A 15,426-nucleotide genomic window follows, 5' to 3' on the forward strand; every position below is an offset into this window, starting at 1 on the left:
AGAATCAAACAATTTAACTTAAATCTTTATTCTAGATAGTACAGTGCACATAAAGCATAAGATGCAGAAGGGCAGAGCAAGATGACCAAATAGAAGATTCCACTGATTACCTCCCCAACTGGAACACCAAATTTAACAACTATCTACACAGAAAAATTACGTCATTAAAAAAAAACAGATGAGCATTTAGAGTACCTGGTTTTAACTTCATATCACTGAAGGACACACTGAAGAGGGTAGGAAAGACAGCCTTAAATCACTGACACCACCTCTACCGCCACCCCCCACCAATAGCCACATGCTGTAGAGAGAGAATCTGTGAGCTTGGGAGAGAGACAGCACAGCAACTGTGAGCCACTGCATTGAAATCAGTGCTGCCCTGTCACAGAAGAAAGCAGAACCTGGCTGAACTCAGCTGACAGCCTCAGAGGGAGTATTTAAAGGAGCCCTAGCCAGAGAGGAATTGCCCAGCCCAGCAGGCAGCACCACCACAAGCTAAAGTGTTCTGGGGCCATAAATAAACTAGAAAGGCAGTCTAGACCACAAGAACTGCAACTAGGTGAACTCCAGTGCTGAACTGGACTCGGAGCCAGTAGACTTGAAAGGCCTGCAACCTGCAGAGATACCAGCTAAGGGGACTAAGAGAGGCTTGTACCATCACTCCCCAACCACAGGCAGCACAGCTCATGGCTACAAAAGAGACCTCTTCTTTCACTTGAGGAGAGGAGAGGAAAGAGTAAAGAGGATTTTGTCTTGCATCTTGGATACCAGCTCAGCCACAGTAGAATAGGGCACCAGTGAGAGTCATGAGACCCCTTTTCCAGGCCCTAGCTACAGGGTGACTATTCATAACATACCCAGTGCCATAGGGAACCCCCTGTCTTGAAGGAAAGGATTGAGTCCTGTTAGGACCTATCATCTGATTACTGACCTCTTGATCCCTGAACAACCAGCAGCAATACTCATATAGTGTACTGTGGGCCTTGGGTGAGGCCCTGAAACTTGCTGGCTTCATGTGAAACTCAGCACATTCCCGGCTATGGTGGCTATGGAAAGAGACTCATTTTGCTTGAGAAAAGCAGAGGAGAAAGTAAAAGGAACTTTGTTTTACGTCTTAGGTACCAGTTCAAACACAGGGGAATAGGTGACTCAAGTGGGAACTCAGGGTCCTCCATTACAGATCTTGACTCCTGAAACGCATTTCTGGACCTGCCCTGGGCCAGAGGGCACTCCAAGCTGACTATGAAGCCCTTGGGCCTTAAGTGAACATTGGAGGTAGCCTGGCAGTACTCCCTGTGGGCTTATGCTGTTGGTGGCCATGAGGTGAGGCTCCTCTGCCTAGGGAAAGGTGAAGAAAAAGTGGGAAGGACTATATCATGTGGTTTGGGAACCAGCTAAGCTGCAGTAAAATAGAACATGAGGTAGACTTCTAAGGTTTTTTTTATTCTAGTCTCTAACTCTCAGATGGCACCTCTGGACCCATCCAGGGCCTGGAGAAACTTGCCAACCTGAAAGGAAGGACACAAGCAACTGACTTTGCCACCTGCTGATTCTAGAGCCCCAGAGCTTTCAGTGAACCTTGGTAGTAGCCAGGTAGTGGTTACAGCAGGCATTAGTACATAAGTCCCAGTGCTGTGCTGGCCTCAGTTCTGACCCAATGCAGTAGCAATGGTGGTGGTCACAGGGGTGCTTGTGTCACTCTTCTTTCAGCTACAGGCAGCTCAGAACAGAGAAGGAGCCTCTATTTGTGGGAAAAAAAAGTGAGGGAAAAGAACAAGAATCTCTGATTGGTAATCCAGAGAATTCTGGATCTTCTCCAAGACTATCAAGGTGATGCCTCTATGAATATGCAAGAGTCACAGCATTACTAGGCTTGGGGTGTCCCCTAATAAGATGGTTTAGATCACAACTTTCAACTCTTTTCAAATACATGGAAAGCATTCCCAGGAAGGATGTGTGCTTCTGGGATGCACCAAGACTAGGAGGCTACAATATATACCTCTCTTTAATGCCCAGACACAGTCAAAAATTCACCAGTATCAAGACCATCCAGGAAAACATGACCTGCATGGTTTTTATAGTTTTGGGTTTTACATTTAAGTATTTAATTCATTTTGAGTTAGTTTTTTTGTATGGTGTAAGGAAAAGGCCACTTTTAATCTTCTGCATATGGCTAGACAGTTATCCCAGCACCATTTATTGAATAGGGAAACATTTCCCCATTGCTTGTTTTTGTCAGGTTTGTCAAAGATCAGATAGTTGTAGGTTCTCTATTCTGTTTCAATGGTATATGTGTCTGTTTTTGTACCAATGTAATGCTGTTTGATTACTGTAGCTCTGTAGTATAATTTGAAGTCAGGTAGCATGATGCCTTAAACTTTGTTTCTTTTGCTTAGAATGGCCTTGGCTATCTGGGCTCATTTTCTTGGTCCAGATGAATTTCAAAAGTTTTCTCAGGAGGGGTACCAAGATGACTGAAAGGGAGGTTCTCTAGAGTGCAGCTCCCACTGAATGAGACACAGAACCAGAGTGATAGCTGTATCTCTGAGCGAGGTACCAGATTTGTTCCAAATGGACTGGTTGAACAGCAGGATTAACCCAAAAATATAGGTGGTGAAAGAAGCCCAAAGGGGGCAACACCCCACCTGGAAAGTGTATCGGGCATAGAGGATGGGGGGTCACCTCCTTGGTACTGTTAATCAGATACAGTGCTACACTCTGAGACTTCAGCAGCACACAGCCCAGGAAAATGCCACCTAGCTGAGAACCACACCAAGTTGCAGACCTGGGCAACAGCCCAGGCTGGCAGCCCCAGCCAGACAGGTGCCTTGTCAGTGCAGACCAGGGCAGAGACTTGTTCTAACACCAAGAAAGCTTGTGAGAAGGAATTGCCAGTCCCACAGAAGGGAGAATTGAAAGCAGGGAGAGGGACATGCCCATACAGACCCCAATCCCACCAGATCAGGCAACCAGAATCCCTCTCCCAGGAGAGTTTCACAATTAACACATCAGATGGAGCTCCATACGGGAGCAGTAGGTGCAGCAGGGGAAAGAAGCCCGCCATTGGGAAGGTGGGGCTAGTCCCACCAGCATAAGTGGAAACCAGGTAAAGAACAAAGAACAGCCGGGCTGAGACCGAGGCAGTCCAGCAGAACCTCCACAGGCAGACAACGGACAGACAGTCTCAAGCAGCACACTGACACCTGCGTTAAAAAAAAAAAAAGTCTCATAGAAGAGAAATAACCCCAACTTTAACAGAAAGGATGTCCACTCAGAGATCCCACCTGAAATCACCAACTTCAAAGATCAAAGATAGATAAAGCCACAAAGATGGAAAGAAACCAGCACAAAAAGGATGAAAACATCAAAGTCCAGAATGCCTCTCCTCCCCAGAGAGATCACAACGACTCACCAGCAAGGCAACAAAACAGGCCAGAAAATGATTTTGATAAGTTGACAGAAGCAGGCTGCAGAAGATGGATAATAACAAACTTCTCTGAGCTAAAAGAACATGTTCCAACCCAATGCAAAGAAACTAAGAACCTTGAAAAAGATTAGACAAAATGCTAACTAGAATAATCAGCCTAGAGAAGAACATAAATGAATTGATGGAGCTGAAAAACACAGCACAAGAGCTTCGTGAAGCATACACAAGTTTCAATAGCCAAATGGATCAAGCGGAAGAAAGGATATCAGAGATTGAAGATCAACTCAATGAAATAAAAAGAGAAGGCAAGAAAAGAGAAAAAAGAGTGAAAAGAAATGAACAAAGCCTCCAAGAAATATGCGATTATGTGAAAAGACCTAATCTATGCTTGATTAGTGTACCTGAAGAGGATGGGAAAATGAATCCAAGCTGAAAAACACTCTTCAGGCAATTATCCATGAGAACTTCCCCAACTTAGAAAAGCAGGCCAACATTCAAATATTGGAAATACAAAGGACCCCACAGAGATACTCCTCAAAAAGAGCAACCCTAGGGCACATAATAGTCAGATTCAACAGGGTTTAAATGAAGGAGAAAATGCTAAGGGCAGCCAGAGAGAAAGGTCGGGTCACCCACAAAGGAAAGCCCATCAGACTCACAGAGGATCTCTCAGCAGAAACCCTACGAGCCAGAAAAGAGTGGGGGCCAATAGTCAACATTCTTAGATAAGATAACTTTCAATCCAGAATCTCATAACCAGCCAAACTAAACTTGGTTAGTGAAGGAGAAATAAAATCCTTTATGTACAAGCAATTAATGAGATTTTGTCACCACTAGACCTGTCTTACAAGAGCTCCTGAAAGAAGCACTAAACAAAGAAAAAATAACCAGTACCAGCCACTGCAAAAATGAACCCAATGGTAAAGACCAACAATGCCAAGAGGAAATTGCATCAACCAATGGGCAAAACAAAAAAAAAACAGTAACAAAATGGCAGGATCAAATTCACACATAACAATATTATCATTAAAATATATATATATATATATATATATATAATCATTAAATATAAATGGCCTAAATGCCCCAATCAAAAGACACTGACTGGCAAACCTGGGAAAAAGTCAAGACCCATTGGTGTGCTGTATTCAGGAGAACCATCTCACAAGCAAAGACACAATAGACTCAAAATAAAGGGACAAAATAAGAACTACCAGGCAAATGGAGAGAAAAAAAAAAGCAGGGGTTGCAATTCTAGTCCCTGATAAAATGGACTTTAAACCAACGAAGATCAAAAGAGACAAAGAAGGGCATTATATAATGGTGAAAGGATCAGTACAGCAAGAAAAGCTAACTATCCTAAGTATATATGCACCCAATACAGGAGAACACATATACATAAAACAAGCTCTTAATGACCTACAAAGAGACTTAGATTCCTGCACAATAATAGTGGGAGACTTTAACACTCCACTGTCAATATTAGATCAACAAGACAGAAAATGAACAGGGATATCCAGGACTTGAATGTAGAACTGAAACAAGCAGACCTAATAGACATCTACAGAACTCTCCACCCCAAAGCCACAGATTATATATTCTTCTCAGCACCACATCGCACTTACTCTAAAATCGACCACATAATAGAAAGTAAGTCACTCCTCAGCAAATGTAAAAGAATGGAAATCATAACAAACAGTCTCTCAGACCACAGTGCAATCAAATTAAATCCCAGGATTAAGAAACTAACTCAAAACCGCACAACCTCATGAAAACTGAACAACTGGCACCTGAATGTCATCTGGATAAACAATGAAATGAAGGAAAAAAAAAAAAAGATGGTCTTCGAAACCAATGAGAACTAGGACACAATGTACCAGAATCATGGGACACATTCAAAGTGGTGTTTAGAGGATATTTATAGCGATAAATGCCCACATGAGAAGTGAGGAAAGAGCTAAAATCAACATCCTATAGTCAAAATTAAAAGACCAGAGGAGCAAGATCAAAGAAACTCAAAAGCTAGCAGAAGACAAGAAACAACAAAGATCAGAGCAGAAATGAAGGAGATAGAGACACAAAACCCTTCAAAAAAATTAATAAATCCAGGAGTTGATTTTTTTGAAAAGGTCAACAAAATAGACCACTAGCCAGATTAATAAAAAAGAAGAGAGAGAATAATCAAATAAATGCAATAAAAAAACAATAAAAGAGATAGCACCACTGATCCCACAGAAATACAAGCTACCATCAGAGATTACTACAAACAACTCTATGCACAGAAAACAGTAAACCTGAAAGAAATGGATAAATTACTGGACACTTGCACTCTCCCAAGACTAAACAAGGAAGCAGTTGAAACCCTGAATAGACCAATAACAAGGCTGAAGGTGAGGCAGCAATTAATAGCCTATCAACCAAAAAAGGTCCAGGTACAGATGAATTCACAGCAGAATTCTACCAGACGTACAAAGAGGAGCTGGTGACATTTCTTCTGAAACTATTCCAAACAATACAAAAAAGAGGGAATCCTTCCCAACTCATTTTATGAGACCAACATCATCCTGATACCAAAATCTGGCAGAGACTCAACAGAAAAAGAAAACTGCAGGCCAATCTCCATGATGAACATAGATGCAAAAATCTTCAGTAAAATACTGGCAAACTGATTGCAAGAGTAAATCAAAAAGTTTATCCATCATGATCAAGTAGGCTTCATCCCAGGGATGCAATGCTGTTTCAACATACACAAGTCCATAAACATAATCTACCACATAAACAGAACCAATGACAAAAACCACATGATTATCTCAATAGGTGCAGAGAAGGCCTCAACAAAATTCAACAGCCCTTTATGCTAAAAACTCTCAATAAACTAGGTATCGATTGAATGTATCACAAAATAATAAAAGCTATTACAAACCCACTGCCAACATCATACTGAATGGGCAAAAACTGGAAACATTCCCTTTGAAATCTGGCGCTAGACAAGGATGCCCTCTCTCACCACTCCTATTCAATATAGTGATGGAAGTTTTAGCCAGACCAATCAGGCAGAAAAAGAAATAAAACGTATTCAATTAGGAAAGGAGGAAGTTGAATTATCTCTGTTTGCAGATAACATGATTGTATATTTAGAAACCCATCCTCTCAGCCCAAACTCTCCTTAAGCTGATAAGCAACTTCAGCAAAGTCTCAGGATATAAAACCAATGTGCAGAAATCAGAAGCATTCCTATACACCAATAACAGACAAACAGAGAGCCAAATGAAGAGTGAACTCCCATTCACAACTGCTAAAAGGAGAATAAAATACTTAGGAATACAACTAACAAAGGATGTAAAGGACCTCTTCAAGGAGAACTACAAACCACTGCTTAAGGAAATAAGAGAAGACATAAATGGATGGAAAAATATTCTGTGTTCATGGTTAGGAAGAATCAATAGCATGAAAATGGCCACACTGACCAAAGTAATTTAGAGATTTAACACTATCCCCATCAGACTACCAATGACCTTCTTTATAAAACTGGAAAAAAATCACTTTAAACTTCATATGAAACTAAAAGAGAGCCCACATAGCCAAGACAATCCTAAGCAAAAACAACAAAGCTGGCAGCATCATGCTGCTGGACTTCAAGTTATCCTACAAGTCTACAGTAATCAAAACAGCATGGTACTGGTATCAAAACAGAGACATAGACCAGCAGAACAGAACAGAGGCCTCCAGAGCAACACCACACATCTACAACCATTTAATCTTTGACAAACCTGACAAAAACAAGCAATGAGGAAAGGATCCCCTGTTTAGTAAATGGTGTTGGGAAAATTGACTGGCAATGTGCAGAAAGCAGAAACTGGACTCCTTCCTGTCACCTTACACTAAAATTAACTCCAGATGGATTAAGGATTAAATATAAAACCTAACACCATAAAAACCCTAGAAGAAAACTTCATCAAAACCATCCAGGACATAGGCATAGGCAAGGACTTCATGATTAAAACACTAAAAGCAATGGCAACAAGAGCCAAAATAGACAAATGGGATCTAATTAAACTTCAAAGATTCTGTAGAGTAAAAGAAACAATCATTAGATTGAACCAGCAACCAACAGAATGGGAAAAAAATTTTTCAATCTACTCATATGACAAAGGGCTAATATCCAGAATCTACAAAGAACTAAACAGATTCACAAGAAAAAAAACAAACAAGCTCATCCAAAAGTGGGTGAAGGATATGAACAGACACTTTTCAAAAGAAGACATATATGAAGCCAACAAACATATGAAAAAATGCTCATCATCACTGGTCATTAGAGAAATGCAGATCAAAACCACATTGAGATACCATCTCACACCACTTACAATGGTGATCATTAAAACATCTGGAGACAACAGATACTGGAGAGGATGTGGAGAAATAACACTTTTACACTGTTGGTGGGAGTGTAAATTAGTTCAACCATTGTGGAAGACAATGTAGTGATTCCTCAAGGATCTAGCAATAGAAATTCCATTTGACCCAGCAATCCCATTACTGGGTATATACCCAAAGGACTATAAATCATTATATTATAAAGACACATGCATACACATGTTCATTGCGGCACTGTTTACAATAGCAAAGACCTGGAACCAACCCAAATGCCCATCAATGATAGACTGGACAATGAAAATGTGGCACATATACACCATGGAATACTATGCAGCCATAAAAAATGATGAGTTCGTGTCCTTTGTAGGACACGATATAACATGGATGAACCTGGAAACCATCATTCTCAGCAAACTGATACAACAGAAAATCAAATACCACATGTTCTCACTCATAAGCTGGTATTGAACAATGAGAACACATGGACACGGAGAGGGGAGCATAACACACTGGGGTGCATGGGGAGTGTAGGGAGGGATAAAGGGAGAGAAGCTGAGGGGGATAACGTGGGGAATAATGTGAGGTATAGGTGATTGAGGGATGGATGCAGCAAACCACCTTGCCATGAATGTACCTATGCAACAGTCTTGCATGATCTGCACATGTACCCCAGAATCTAAAGTAAAAAGAGAGAAGAAAGAAAGAAAGAAAGAAAGAAAGAAAGAAAGAAAGAAAGAAAGAAGGAAAGAAAGAAAGAAAGAAAGAAATGCCATAGTGAGGAAGCAAAGCCTGAGCTTTCATGAAGCAGACATATAAGCAGAGGAAATAATAGATAAGCAAATAGTTAAGTAACGTCATTGCAAATCATGGCAAGTGCTGTAAAGAAAATAATGCGCTTCTTACAGTGGAGCTGTTGGAATATTCTGAATAATAAATCTTTGTCTCCCTTAAAAAAAGTTTTCTCTAGTTCCTTGAAGAATGTCAATGGTAGTTTAATGGACAGTAACCTCAGTATTAAACATCACACCCAGCAAAGAAAAGCCTGGGACTGAATGACTTCACTTCAGAATTTTACCAAATAGATAAAGAAAAATTAGTACCAATCCTACTCAAACTGTTCTGAAAAATAGAGGAGGAGGGAATGCTTTCAAACTTATTCTACCAGATCAGTATTACCTTGATATCTAAACTAGAAAAAGAAACAAGAAAAGCTATAGATCAATATCACTGATGAATGTTGGTGCAAACATCCTAAATAACATACCAGCAAATCAAATTCAACAGTACATTAAAAAGATAATTCATTATGACCAAGTGGGATTCATGCCAGGGATTCAAGAAAAGTTCAACATATAAAAATCAATTAATGTGATACCTTATATCAACAGAAGGTAGTGCAAAAACCATATAATCATTTCAACTGATGCTGGAAAATCATTTGATAAGATTCAACACACCTTTATGATAAAAACCCTTTAAAAACTGGGTGTAGAAGGAATATACAACAGACCCACAGCTAATATCCTACTGAATGGGGAAATACTGAAAGCCTTTCCTCTAAGATCAGGAACACAACAGGGTTGCCAGCTTTCACCACTGCTATTTAACATAGTACTAGATGTTCTAACCAGAGGAAACAGACAAGAGGAAGAATAAAGGGCATCCAAATTAGAAAGAAATAATTCAAATTATTCTTGTTTGCAGATAATTTGATCTTACATCTGCAAAAATCCTAAAGACTTCACCAAAAAACTATTAGAAGTGATGAACAAATTCAGTAAAGTTGCAGTATACAAAATCAACATACAAAAATCAGTAATATTTCTTTTTTTTTTTTTTTTTTTTTTTTTTTTTACTTTATATTATCTAATTTTTTTTTTTTTATTGCATTTTAGGTTTTGGGGTACATGTGAAAAACATGCAAGGTTGTTGCTTAGGTGCATACGTGGCAGTGTGATTTGCTGCCTTCCTCCCCTTCACCCATATCTGGCATTTCTCCCCATGCTATCCCTCCCCAATTCCCCACCCCCCCCGCTGTCCCCCCACTCCCCCACAACAGACCCCCATGTATAGTGCTCCCCTCCCTGTGTCCATGTGTTCTCCTTGTTCAACACCCGCCTATGAGTGAGAACATGTGGTGTTTGATTTTGTGTTCTTGTGTCAGTTTGCTGAGAATGATGGTTTCCAGGTTCATCCATGTCCCTACAAAGGACGCGAACTCCTCGTTTTTAATGGCTGCATAATATTCCATGGTGTATATGTGCCACATTTTTCCTGTCCAGTCTATCATCGATGGGCATTTGGGTTGGTTCCAGGTCTTTGCTATTGTAAACTGTGCTGCTATGAACATTCGTGTGCATGTGTCCTTATAGTAGAACGATTTATAATCCTTTGGATATATGCCCAGTAAGCATTGGCAACAAAAGCCAAAATAGACAAATGGGACCTAATCAAACTCCACAGCTTCTGCACAGCAAAAGAAACAGTCAATAGAGTGAATCGGCAACCAACAGAATGGGAAAAAATTTTTGCAGCCTACCCATCTGACAAAGGGCTGATATCCAGAATTTACAACGAGCTAAAAAAGATTTACAAGAAAAAAACAAACAAGCCCATTCAAAAGTGGGCGAAGGACATGAACAGATACTTTACAAAAGAAGACATACATGAGGCCAACAAGCATATGAAAAAATGCTCATCATCACTGGCCATTAGAGAAATGCAAATCAAAACTACATTGAGATACCATCTCACACCAGTTAGAATGGCAATCATTAAAAAATCTGGAGACAACAGATGCTGGAGAGGATGTGGAGAAATAGGAACACTTTTACACTGTTGGTGGGAGTGTAAATTAGTTCAACCATTGTGGAAAACAGTGTGGCGATTCCTCAAGGACCTAGAAATAGAAATTCCATTTGACCCAGCAATCCCATTACTGGGCATATATATCCAAAAAATCAGTAATATTTCTATATACCAATGGTAAAGAATCTGAAAATACATCAAGAAAGTGCTGCTATTTATAACAGCCACAAATAATATTAAATGCCTAGGAATTAACTAAACCAAAGAAGGAAAAGGTTTCTACAGGAAACTATAAAACATTGATGAAAGAAATTGAATAGGACACACACAAAAAATGGAGAAATATTTCATGTTCATGGATTGGAATAATCAATATTGTTAAAATGTTCATACTACCCAAAGCAATCTACAGATTCAATGCAACCCCTGTCAAAATACCAATGACTTTTTTCAAATAAATGGAAAAAAAAATCTAAAATTTATATGAAACTACAGAAGACCCAGAATAGACAAAATTTCCTAAGAAAAAGAAGAAAATTGGAGAAATTTGACCTGACTTCAAATTATACTACAGTGCTATAGCAAGCACAACTGCTTGAGATTGGCATAAAACAGACACATAAATCAGTGGAACTGAATAGAGATTCCAGAGATAAAATCATATGTCTACAGTGAAATCTTTTTTGACAAAAGTGTCAGTAATACATATTGGGAAAAGCACAGTCTCTTCAATAAATGATGCTGGGAAAACTGGATATCCATATGCAGAAGAATGAAAGTGGACCCCAGTGTATCACCATATACAAAAGTTAAATCAAAATCAATTAATGACTTAAATCTAAGATCTCAACTATAAAACTACTAAAAAGAACTTTGGAAAAATCTCCAACACATTTGACTGAGCAAAGATTTATTGAGTAATACCCCACGAACACAGGCAACAAAAGCAAAAATGGGATCGCATCAAGTTAAAGAGCTTTTGCAAAGCAAAGAAAACAGTCAACAAAGTAGAGAGACAACCCAAAGAATGGGAGAAAATATTTGCAAACTATGCATCTGTATTAGTCGGTTCTCACACTGCTATAAAGAACTACCTGAGACGGGATAATTTATGAAGAAAAGATGTTTCGTTGACTCAGAGTTCCGGAGGGTTAGCAGGCAGCATGAGTGGGAGGCCTCAGGAAACTTACAATTATGGTGGAAGGCAAGGGGAAAGCAAGCATCTTCTTCATGTGGTGGCAAGAGAAAGAAAGTAGAAGGAACATACCTCAAAATAATAAAAGCAATATACAACATACCCACAGCTAATATTCTACTGAATGGGGCAATACTGAAAGCCTTTCTCTCAGATCAGGAATGCAACAAGCATGCCCACTTTCACTACTGCTGAGAAAAGAGAGAAAGTGAAGTGAGAATTGCTACACACTTTTGAACAACCAGATCTCATGAGAACTCTGTCACAAGAACAGTATAGGGAAAGTCTGCCTTCATAATTCAATCACCATCCATCATGCACCTCTTTCAACATCTGAGGATTACAGTATGGCATGAAACTTGAGTGAGGACACAGAGTAAACCATATCACCATCTGATAAAGGTTTAATAGCCAGATTATACAAGAAGCTCAAACAACACTCTAGGAAAGTCTAATAATATAATTAAAAACTCGGCAAAATATATCTAAATTTACATTCCTCAAAAGAAGACATACAAATGGCAAACATATATGAGAAGGTAGTCAACATCACTTATCTGTACTTACTTGCACCATAGAAATGTAAATAAAAACTACAATGAAACATTATCTCACCCCAACCAAAATAGCTTTTATCCAGAAGACAGGAAATAACAAATGCTGACAAGGATGTGGAGACAAGAAAACCCTTATACATTGTTGGTGGGAAAATAAATTAGTACAATCACTATGGAGAACAGTTTGAAGAGTCCTCAAAAACTGAAATATAGAGCTACCATAAAGTCCAGAAATATCACCACTAGATGTAGACCCAAAAGAAGAAAAATCAGCATATCAAATAGACATCTGCACTTCCATGTTTATTTCAGCACTATTTTCAATAGCCAAGATTTGAAAGCAACCTGTGTCCATGAACAATTGAATGAATAGTGAAAACGTGGTACTTATGGACAGTGGAGTACTATTTACCCATAAAAAAATGAGATCCTCTCATTTGCAACAACATGAATGGAGTTGGAGGTCATTATGTTAAGTGAAATAAACCAGGCACAGAAAGATAAACTTCACATGTTCTCATTTATTTGTGGGAGCTAAAAATTAAAACAATTGAACTAATGGCAATAGAGAGTAGAAGGATGATTTTCCAGAGGATGGGAAGGGTAGTGGGTGGGTGAGCGGGGTACAGATGGGATGGTTAATTAGTGCAAAAATAGTTAGAAGAATGAATACCTAGTATTTGCTAGCACAACAGAGTGACTACAGTAAAAGTAATTTCTTTGTACATTTTAAAATAAAGAAGTATAATTGGATTATTTGTAATACAAAGGATAAGTTATTGAGGTGATTGTATATTTAGTAGAGACAGGGTTTCACCACCTTGGCCAGGCTGGTCTCGAACTCCCGACCTCATGATCCACTCACCTCAGCCCCCCAAAGTGTTGAGATTACAGGTGTGAGCCACCGCACCCTGCCTGAATCTTTTACATATGTGTTTATGTAGTATTTTTTTGATCAATAAAATGTCTGGGATGAGTCTTTTAAAGCTTTGAGCATTAGTTAGTCTCTATCCATAGTTCTGTTCATTATTGCTTGTTCTGCTAAATTATTTGTTGTATACATATTGGTAATTATTCAGTCAATTTATTCCTCTTTATTGAACCCTTACTTTGCATCAGTCACTGCTTTAGGCACTAGATACACAGCAATGAACAAAATCTACAGTGTCTACCATTGGAGATATTATATTCTTGTGGGCAGTAGGGAGTAAGGTAGAAAATAAACAGCTGAGCATAACATACAGAATATGAGATAGCAATAAGTGCTATAAAAATATCAGGTAGTAAAAATAAAGGGGTAATAGGGAGCAGGAATAAGATTTCTCTAAACAGGTCTGCTTTGACTAAAAATCTGAAAGAAATGAGAGGGTAGGCCATATAGATATTTGAGGGAAGAGCATGCTACATCAATAGTCAAACCTAGACAAGAGTCTTGAAATAGCAGTTTCTCTCTTACTCTACATGAATAAATTCCTAATTATTATTTTCTGTCACTTATAAAAACTCATTATTCTATTCTTCATGATGTTATTTACTTTGAATTCTATTTTGTTTATACTGGAATTATTGTCTATGTTTGGCAGTTTCTAACTAGTTATCCAATAAGTCTTTTTTTCCCCTTCCTTATTAGCAGTTACCAGGACAAAGGGAAAATTTTCCCTTTGCCCTTTTAATGTTCACTAAAAAATCAACTCAAAAAAAGGCAGATTAAAGATAAGTCATACAAAATTTTATTTAACATGTACACAAGAGTCTTTTTAGAATAAAGAGACAGAGATATAAACAGTCCATTTTTATTCTTAAGTTCAACAAAGTATGTACAGCCATGTGGAAACACAATTGTAGTAATATATAGTTTCTGACAATAAGAAACAAATACACTTACTTTCCTAGACATCCTCGGAGTTAAGGTGCTTGGGTCAAACAGTCATAGACCCTGAGTCCTAAGCAAAAGTCATCCAGTGGTTTCAGGGGAGAGTATTATTTTCCCAATATAGATGGCATCCTTTCATCTTCCTTCTTGTAACATGTATATGGTTGAATGTGAGAAAACATATCACCTTTCTAAGCACTCTTTTTCTTCAAGGATTTGTTCCCTTTAACTGACTTTGCCTGATTTTTAGAGTGTAAGTGAAAGAAAGGATAAGAGATGCCTTGGTCCTGGTTATCAGCCTATGCTTGTTTTCATACTCTCTTTCATCAGCTGGTCTTGGCATGACTTTGATGTTACCCCTACTGACTGTAGTCTGTCTCAACTGCAGCTGTTGTGTTTGTCTATCCTAGTTGTGTGGGAGCAAGAAATAAATGCAAAAAAAAAAAAGAACAGAAATAAAAAGTTATCTCCAGACTTCCTGCCCATATTCCAAATCATGCAAGTTCACTCTGTCTACCCTGAACTAGTGTTCTGCTTTCCACACCAGGTCACATTTGCCCTTTTATCCTCAGGAGTTTCTCATACTTACTGTAATTACTCAGTTCCACGTACTTTCATTTCCTTTCTGGCACCTCCAGACTTAAGCTGGGAGAGAGACCCAACACACTGGGTTGGTTTTTCATCTTTTTATGAGCCAAAAACCTCAGATACTTATTAAGCTTTTTATTTCCAGCAGCTGTTTTATTTTTCTTTTGTTTATAAGCAGAAATAAGCTTTACCACCTTGGTTCAGTCCACCCTTTGATTTGAAGCTGCATTTTGTAACTTTAGGTTTACGAACTTGATTCTCATAAAATTCATTGTTTTCTATGTTATTTGCCCTATTTTTTAACAGGTAAGATTCAAAAAGGGTTAAGTTATTTTTTTAAGGTTGATATAAGTAGAAGTTGAATAAATCAAGTCTGAAGCTAGGTTTGTCATATCTGAAAGTTCTGCAGGCACTAGATTAGTATAATATGTTTAAACTTTCCTTCTTTTACTCAAAACATTTCACAGAGTCAGCTTAGGCATAGGACTCACATTCACAATGGCAAATAGAAAAAAGATGCATGTCTAGATAAGTGATAGTGTTAGTCAAAAAAAAATTTGAAAGGTGTGGAAGATAAGGTATAGCTTTTTCTACATGCAATCCA

Source organism: Aotus nancymaae, unplaced genomic scaffold (assembly GCF_030222135.1).
Source record: "Aotus nancymaae isolate 86718 unplaced genomic scaffold, 86718_ANA_hifiasm-v0.15.2.pri h1tg000016l, whole genome shotgun sequence".
Taxonomy (NCBI): Eukaryota; Metazoa; Chordata; class Mammalia; order Primates; family Aotidae; genus Aotus; species Aotus nancymaae.